The following is a 7,142-nucleotide window of genomic DNA, read 5'->3' as shown; positions in this document are numbered from 1 at the left end:
TGCTCTGCCCTCAACAAGAACCCATGTTTGAACACATAGCAAATTTGCGAGAGAAGAGAGGAAGGTATTAACAATGTTTGAGGTATTTACCCATGATTAGAGTCCTGCCTTGATGTTGGTCCCTTTCCCAAACGTACGTTTCCTCAAAATTTTTCACTGATTTTTTAATGGCATAAATTGACTTCTATTCTCCTTGTTTATTCATACTATAATGAGTCGCTAATATATGGGTACATTCATAATGTGGAATTGGTACCTGTGTTATATTATATTACCCATCTTGCACATTAGGTTAATTGGAAATAGCTACAAATTTTCTGCTGTTTACAATAAACCAATCACATAAGAACAATTACAATAGCTCCACACAACTAATATAACAAATGCTTTCTACAAAATCAGCATAAAATTTACTTTTTTTAATAATTGTAATTTTTATTGAAAGATTTTCATATTTACCAAAGAACAGACTTAGAAAAACTAATAAAAATTAGCAGATTACAATGAAAACAAAATAAATCCGCTCTGTGATATAGATTAAACATATTATTGTAATATACAAATTTCTTATATGTATATGTAACAAGTTGAAAAAAACAAAAACAAAGGGGGATACATACAAGACACAAATGGACAGAAGGGAAAGAGGATGAGTAAAAGTGTTAGGGGTTGAAGGATGGAAGGAGATATATGACCTAATGAATAAGGTTCCTAAATATTCAGAAGTACCTAGAAGGTGTCCCATGAGGTTTAATCTTGACAGTTTCATCATTCAGAGCAGGGGCGGTGTTCAAAATTTCGGACATCTTTGATCCTGGTGTATGTGCGATATAAATGAGGGGGGGGATGTTTGTTTAAAAAATATGGAACACTTCACAAATTTGCAAGTCATCCTTGCACAGTGGCCACACTAATCTTCTCTGTATCATTCCAATTTTAGTATATGTGCTGCTCCAGTTCAATAATATTCTTGGGTTTGCATGCTGCAACTGCCTTCTTCAAATCCCAGTAAAGAATTTCTTTGGGGTTCAAGGCAGGTGAATGTGACAACCACTTCATAACCTTCCAGTGCTAATTTGAAAATGTTTGAAAATGTTACTAATATGCTTAATTAGCAATGGGGGTTGAATACTTTTTGGGGGTTATGCAACTTTTGGGCTTCTCATTTTTGCACAGCTCTGAGAAAATTGGCAGAACTGATGCAGGGGACCGGTTCATCGCAATCACTGCTCATCAAATTAATGATGAGCGGCGGCATTCGCCATTCCACAAATCTTACTCCTTCAAAGACTGGAGTATGATTTTGACAATTTGTACACAGAGGTGTACCCCAATTGTCCGGCGCTCCTGATTCATAAATAAGAATATGCCTTTGCATGAATCAGACCCTAGCACCCCTCCTCATCAAGACTGTGTGATCAATGCCATTTTTGAGCAATATGCAACCTACAAGCTTCACAAGGCCAATACTTGAAAAAATGGTCAGAGACCACAATGCCTTAATGTCTTACTATTAGTGATGTGTGGAGAGAATTTCATATTTGACCTCTGAAACAATTACCATATATTTTCCATGGCCAATCAATCTTCTAAAAATTAAAGGGAACCTGACAGCTTATACATGCTGCCCAAACCATGGGCAGCATGTATCAGCCACTGGCTGTATGAACTCAGCCAGCTGACAGTGACTGACAGCGGTCTCTGCCAACATGCACGGCTATGAAAGCATATTTTTCTCTGAAATGTAGCAGTGTTTCAGAGTCAAACATACCTGGCTGAGTTCATATATTCAGTGGCTGACACTTACTACACACAGATTGGTTAGCATTTATCAGTTGACAGGTTCAATTTAATATTATTGTTCCATATCTTTTCTTTGCAAACTTGTCTATGCAGTCAAAGACCTATCCAATGATCTACAGTGGACGGTGACTTTATTTTTTTATTTTATTACCAATATTTTAATTTGATACTATTTTAGACAGAATTTATTATTGTGTGATGTCTTCTAGATCTAATGTTATTTAACAGGTACACTAAAAACAATGCATATCTCCTGTACTTGTTCCCTATATATATATATATATATATATACCATATCCGTAAACACCCATTTTTTTTAAAATCAGGGTCAATTTATATGCGGCAAAGCAGCACTTTCTTTATTCACATTTGCAAAATGATGCTGACATATATAGAAATGAATAATAATTCTGGGAATGTATTATTTGTCCGACACATCCATATTTAATACACTGTAAACAGCATTTAGTTTGCAGATAAGCTATCCCCAAATACAACCCAATGGTCCCAATTGCTGCTTAAACACATTCACGCTTCTTAGTGTTTCTTTACTTCTAGCAGAATTAATTCACTTGAAGAGAAGGATTTTAGAAAAAGAAATGCTTTCACTTTTTATTCAGTTCCTTTCAATAGTAATAATCCCAGAGCAGAAAACTCTTTTAACATAGTAAAGCCCTGCGTGACATTTCATTGTGGAGCTCCTTGCCTGCGAACGGTTATTGCAGCAGCTGAAATAAAATTAAAAAAAAAATAAAGGCAGACCATGTTGAAAATAAATACTCTCAGAACTTGAGTGGCTGTAGTAATATTAGCTAGTGCAATTAGACCTGACCTTTAATGACTTTTTATCCACTTAAAAGTGCAGCTCTTCCTGCAGGGTCGCTAAATTGAAGTTAGAAGCACTTTGCTCTGTGTGAGCTTAGGAGAATTTTCTCCTCAGTCAAGGAGGTAGTCATACATTATAATAATGGGTGTTTGGGCAGTTCTTCTTGCTGTTTCAAGTCTCCCATACAAAGTACTTTGATGGACCATCCAATTTTGTTATGGTCTTTGCCATAAATTATAGCTAAAACTACAACATAATTTCTTTGTGCAATTAATCCTGGCACAAATGTGTTAAGAAGCTGCATTAGGACCTGCACAAATTCCTTCATGAGCACTTTGTGTACAGTTCTTGTTACCCTTGAAGCACCTGAACACATAAGGACACATGATAATATTTGTATAAATCCCTAAAAAAGAGGTTTATGGAGTCTGGTCTGTGGTCTGTATTAGGTTAGGGTCTATATCTGTGGTTGGTTCTGATGAACTTTAGAGGGTATAGTCTGGAATCTGTAGATATGGGATCTAGTCAGATTTAAATATCAGTTTAAGGGTCAAGCATGAGGTCTTAGTTCTTAATCGATTTGGAGGGATTGTTCATAATCTGATGGAAGGTCTGTATTATTTTTAGGGGTCTTGTTTGGGAAATGTAATAGTTTCAGCGGTCTTAGTCAGTATTTCTTTAGGAAATTTATTCTAGCTTCTGCATGGTCTGGCCTGGGAACTCAATTTACGGGTCTAGTCCATGATCTGAACTTAGACGTGGTTTGAGTTCTGAACTAATTTGTCTTGCCATAAAGGCTATTGGTTCTGCATCAGAAGCAAGGGGTTAACCATGTCTGGCCAGCAATTATTACTGTTGTCATTAAAAGTCACCTTTGTAATTTCGGCTGTCCATTCCCTGCTCCACCATTCAACCTGTGAGTCTCAGCACAGCACGCGCAGGATGTCACAAGATCATGCCTGCTGCATGGAGCCTTAATCTACTTGCTGTACCGAGGAGTGCAGAGCACTAATGGTGCATAATAGGTGAATAGGATTTATTTTTATCAGTAAATACTTTTTGGTGATTGCAGGGACCATCCTACTGTGTGGGCTGTGGGGGCCATGTTAGTGTGTTGGGGGGGGCTGTGTGGCAATCACACTGTGCATGGAGAGCTCTGGGGGTTATGAGAATGTGTGTGAGGGGCCTATGAGGGACATAATGCTGAGTGTGGGGCATGATACTGTCTATGGAGGGTTATGTCTATAGTTAAACTGTGTGTGTGGATTGTGGAGGACAATATACTGAGTGTATGGGAGCTATGGGGACCTTATACTGTGTTGGGGGCTGTGGAGGACATTATACTGTGTATCACTGTAGGGAAATAATATTTTGTTGGGGGCACTGTGGTGGCATCAATGTATGGATATTGAGGACACATCACGCTATCTTTGGGACACTGGTAGCATTATACTGAGTTGGTGGCACTGTGGGAGCATCATGCTTTGTTAGGAGCACTGGGGCGTGGTCATAATGTGCATTTGGGGAGTCTTGTTTTGGCAATTTGTGTGAGAGGATTCACTATAGGGGTATCATACTGTGTGTATGTGTGAGCATATTGTGGGGCATCATACTCCATGGAGGCCATGAAAGGGGTATCATAGTGTCTGAGTAATACATAGACTATCAGTATGGGGTAAAATTGCTATGTGAGTGCCGAAATACATGTCTCTCTCCCTGTCTTGGAAGTTGGTGGGTATGCCCTTCTGTGACTGCACAATGACACCGCCTACTCCACAGAAATATATTTTTTGGGTGGCAGGGCAGAGAAGACCCAATTACAATTTGGGGGCCACTGTGATTTTTCTGTAGCAACTCTGTGTATTATCTCCTAATTTGCTATGTCCTGCTTATTCTGCCTCTTCCTGATATCTGCAAATTCCAAACGTTCTAACTATCAGCTTCTAAGATAATTGTATAACTCGTACTCACACCACCAGGCGTCTGCAGATAGGTTAACTCTACTGGCAATGCACCTGTAGAAAGATAGAAAGACCAGGAGAAACGATGCTGTTTTCTTCCAAAATCTTGTTTTACTTTACAATGAACAGTAGGTAAAAAGGAGTATTCTGTACAGGGGAGTACACATGCGTCTTGAGTAATAGCTGCTGTAGGGTAAACTGAAGAAGAAGGGAGGAGCAACCTATTACAGAGCTCAACTACGGGAGGGACATGGACATAGGGACAATCTTCACAGTCTAATAGCAACAAAAGGGAATTTTGCTGATTGGAGGAAAAAACTCAACACAGAATATACATTACAGGTAGATCCCATTCGTGGGACACAACACTCCCCATCTGAAATCGTCAGATTTCATAAGTCCTTATGTGACGTAAGGAGTCGAATCTGTCCCTTCGACATCATGAAACCTTGTTGTGAGCTCATTTTCCCCTTCACCATTGAGGTCTGATGAACTCTCTCTTCTGGTGAAGGAAGGTAGTGAGGCTGATTACCAAGCACCTGGGCAGGATGATGATGACTGGGTGACGGGAATTACTGACTGGATATAAGGCAGTCGACGCCCTTCTGCCTTGCTGGTGATCTCTCTGAGGGATTCTAGGAGACCAGTCTGATTCCTGCTCCTCAAAAGCTAAGTTTTCTGCTCTACATTTTGCATTTTTGTTTTGGTTTTGTTTTGCATTGTTTTCCTTGATTTCTGCCATTCCCTGCTGGGGTGAGCTGAATTCCTTTTTGCTCTGTCTTCAGAAAATACCTGAGTACTGATATAGTCTTTTTGAAGCCTAGCGTCTTCAGGGCTTTTTTCCCTATCAGCTGTTGGCTCTTGTTTTTGATAGGGTTTTGGAGGATTACAGACAGCAGCTTTTCTATCCTGTCCTATCTAGTTAGCTTGGGCCCCATCATTTGCTCAGCCTATCTTTCTATCTGTGTGAGTGTTTTTTCATCTTGTTTCACCGTCATTATATGTTGGGGGCTGCCTATTGCTTTGGGGTCTGCTCTGGGGCCGTTTAGATTTCCCTTTCTGTCTTTAGGCTATGTAGTTCTCTGGCTGTGATCGAGGGGTCTAGGGCACCGTAGGAACCCCCCACGGCTACTGCTAGTTGTTGTTGATAGGTTCAGGGGTCTGCAATCTGATAGCTGCCAACTTCTCTGGTTTTCTGGACTTAACTAGTAATTCTGTTTTTGCCTCCTACGGTGACTCATTCATAACAGAATCACCAGCCATACCGCAGATCCTAGGGTACTCAATAGCAGGAAAGAATTGTAAAAAAAAAAAAAAGTGTGTATAGTTTTTCCTCTATATCTCTGAGGCCGTAGGGGGATTTTTTTTTCTCTCAATGGAGATAAAGCAATTGTCTGATCGTGTGGAGCAGCTCGCTGCGGAAGTGCGGGGAATTTCCACCTACCTTGCTCATTCACATGCTGCTGAACCAAAGATCCCTACTCCTGATGTGTTTTTTGGGGATCGGTCTAAATTTTTGAATTTCAAGAATAATTGTAAATTATTTTTTGCCTTGAAGCCTAACTCGTCAGGGAGCTCCGCGCAGCAGGTTAAACTTGTCATCTCTTTGCTGCGTGGCGATCCCCAGGATTGGGCGTTTTCTTTGAAACCAGATGATCCTATTCTGACTTTTTTCAAGCCTTCGGGTTGTTGTATGACGAACCTAATGCTATTGATCAGGCTGAAAAGACCCTGTTGGCATTGAGCCAGGGTCGAGATTCTGCAGAATTGTACTGTCAAAAATTCCGAAAGTGGGCGGTCCTTACTACCTGGAATGATAATGCCTTGGCAGCTCTCTTTCGGAAGGGTTTGTCAGAAGCCGTAAAAGATACTATGGTGGGATTTCCTGTTCCCTCTGGTCTTGACGATTCTATGTCATTAGCCATTCATGTTGATCGGCGTTTACGTGAACACAGGACTGCACGAGAGGTGTTGCCACCTGTTGAACAAATGTCTGAACCTATGCAATGTGATAGAGTTTTGTCCAGGGAGCAACGTCAGGAGTTCAGAAGGCGTAATAAGCTGTGTTTTTTTTGTGGAGATGCCTCGCATATTATTTCTGTCTGTCCTAAACGAGAGAAACGTTTTGCACACATGTTTTCTGTGGGTGGTGTTCAACCTAAGTTTCTTCTGGCAATTACTCTGATCTGCTCCCTGTCCACATTTTCTGCCAAGGCTTTTGTGGATTCGGGAGCAGCCCTGAACCTAATGGACTTGGATTTTGCTAAACGTTGTGGATTTCCTATGACACCTCTGCTGACGCCTATCCCTTTGAGGGGGATTGATGCTACTCCTTTGGTGAAAAATAAACCTCAGTTTTGGACCCAGGTGGTAATGCGGGTCACCCCAGACCATCAAGAAAATTGCAGATTTTTGGTGTTGCATAATTTGCATGATACCATTGTTCTGGGGTTTCCCTGGTTGCAAATTCATAATCCAGTTTTGGATTGGAAATCTGTGTCTGTGGTGAGTTGGGGTTGTCGGTGTGCCCTTAGTGAGGCTCCGGTTTTTTC

At 40.6% G+C, this 7,142-nt stretch overlaps 1 non-coding gene across 1 annotated transcript; it reads right to left on the bottom strand.

Annotated features, from left to right (window-relative positions):
• Positions 1-857: 857 nt before the first annotated feature.
• LOC141096324 (U6 spliceosomal RNA) lies at positions 858-960 on the bottom strand. Its single transcript, XR_012233660.1, has one exon. It is a non-coding gene; the product is annotated as a U6 spliceosomal RNA (small nuclear RNA).
• Positions 961-7,142: the final 6,182 nt, after the last annotated feature.

Source organism: Dendrobates tinctorius, unplaced genomic scaffold (genome assembly GCF_039654945.1).
Source record: "Dendrobates tinctorius isolate UK_male_01 unplaced genomic scaffold, ASM3965494v1 ptg000073l, whole genome shotgun sequence".
NCBI classification, from domain to species: Eukaryota; Metazoa; Chordata; class Amphibia; order Anura; family Dendrobatidae; genus Dendrobates; species Dendrobates tinctorius.
The sequence above is the reverse complement of the archived record's forward strand: the minus strand, read 5'-3'. Positions and strand labels throughout refer to the sequence as shown.